We start from the raw sequence: 2,114 nt of genomic DNA on the forward strand, positions 1-2,114 counted from the left end.
TTTCCCTATTGTAATATCTAAGAAATCTGCAGAATAAGGATAAATTGACTGTAAAATTTTATGGATTTTGTTTGGTAGTACTTATTCATAATTTTTTATTTCCATGAGTTTTTTCACTCTTACTCACAGTGGTCTTAATCAAAAATGATCAAACTGATATAATCCTAGTACCCCTATGTATTTCTTTATAAGAACTCAAACTAACACAGCAGCCATTACTGTTACTCGATACACAGAATCTTTATTGTATGTCTGTAGACAGACTCAAGTCCCTAGAAATATCTACATCTATAAAACTTAGATAACCTTTTAAGATTGTGAAACCACCTCCAACATGTGGGTTCTTCCCCCACACCACCATGCAATTCTCTGACACCAGCTGCATGTTCTAGAATTCAACACAGTCCTGACACTGTCTACTCAAAGATCGCATCAGATCCCACAAGTTAAGGGCTCAGTCCCACAAGACTGCTATCCACTTCATTTACCAATCGCAAATCCAGGTTGTCACCTGTACTTCTGACCAACTGGCTGTGAACCCCTATAAAGGGGGTTCTCATGACCCTCCTTCCTTGGGTTTGATTAATTTGCTAGAGTGGTTCACAGAACTCAGGAAACTAGTTTACTCAATAGATTACTGGTTTATTACAAAGGATATTAATGAATGTGAATCAACAGCCAGATGAAAAAATACATAGGGTGAGATCCTGAACAAAGAAGCTCTGTCCCCATGGAATTTGAGGCCCACCAAGGCAGCATGTAGATGAAGTTCAGAGAGCTTCATCAACCTGGAAACTCTCTGAACCATGTCCTTTTGGGTTTTTATGGAAACCTCATTACTTAGGCATGATTGATTAAATCATTGACCATTGAGGGGAATGAAAGTTCCAACCCTCAAAATGACATAGTTGGCCCTCATCCTTAGGTTACCTAGTACTCTCTGAAAGCCAGCTCGTTAACGTAACAAAGAAACACATTTATAGCTCTCAACACTTAGTAATTCCCTGGATTTTAGGAGCTAAGTGCCAGGAATGGGGGCTAAAGCCAAATATACATTTCTTATGACAAATCACAACATCCCATCTTTTTACCAACTTTATACTTTGTCAGAGTAGTAGATTTGATGAAAGTGAGTGTTATGGCAGCTTAAAAGAAACAAAATATGATGAAATTGCAGTCATTGTATACATACATTCATATTCATTGAATTCCTGCTTAACTAGGTGATCATACAAAGAAGCACAAGGCATGGTTCATGTCATAAAAGAGTGTACAATCTAGAGAAAAAACGCAAATATGTGTTCTTGGGAATGGAGATAATGATAGAATGTAGGGCTTGTGAAGATTAAGTGAGATAATGCATGTGATATACTTGCGATAGTATCTGCTATGTAGAAAGCACTCAATAAATGTTGCCAGTAATACAAATAACAATATATTATGTCTTAACAGTGAGATGGATTTGGGTATTTGGAGAGTTGTAGAAAAGGGAGGAAAATACATATGGATCTGTATGTTCAAGGTATATTCAGGAAAGTTAAGTCTGATCTGAAAGATTTTTGGAGGAGTGTGAGATAGGTTTGAAGAGGTAAGATGAAGCTAAATCATGGAAATCCTTTGGTGCCAGGATTGACTTTCTAATGAGAAAGCCCCATTGATGTCTCTTCATTGCCCATCAGAGTGAAATGAAGAAAAGATGATAAATGTAGCTGTATAAAAATCCATTTAAAGCTGGCAAGTTCTGACTACAGGCCAACTTGGAGATGTGGAAAGAAACTAACAATTACTGAGTGCCAGCCATATGCCATGCCTTTGCATTAGATCCTTGCTTCATAGCAACCCTGTGAGATAGCTATTAAATGCTGTTCTACTGATGAGGAAACTGTGGCATAGAAAGATGATTTTGCCCAGGAGCACTTAGTGAATGAGAAGCAAAGCTGAGGCTTTAAGCTAAGTGGTGTGCCTAATACCTGCCTTTTTAAGCCATGCCATGCCGTGCGAGTCTAGTAGTTATTTACTCTGCTTCCCACAACTCTTGTACTCTTTTTTATTCTAGTCTCTGATAGTTGCTCTGTCCTGGATGCTCATTATCTTATAGGTCTGTGTAGGGAATG

The 2,114-nt window shown here is 38.0% G+C and overlaps 1 protein-coding gene across 1 annotated transcript in view; it reads left to right on the plus strand.

The window, feature by feature from the left end:
- Window positions 1-2,114, plus strand: part of ZNF277 (zinc finger protein 277) — a 117,105-nt gene that overhangs the window by 71,436 nt on the left and 43,555 nt on the right. The gene's annotated exons all lie outside the window — the stretch shown is intronic.

Source organism: Lipotes vexillifer, unplaced genomic scaffold (assembly GCF_000442215.2).
Source record: "Lipotes vexillifer unplaced genomic scaffold, Lipotes_vexillifer_v1.1 scaffold597, whole genome shotgun sequence".
In the NCBI taxonomy this organism is placed as follows: Eukaryota; Metazoa; Chordata; class Mammalia; order Artiodactyla; family Lipotidae; genus Lipotes; species Lipotes vexillifer.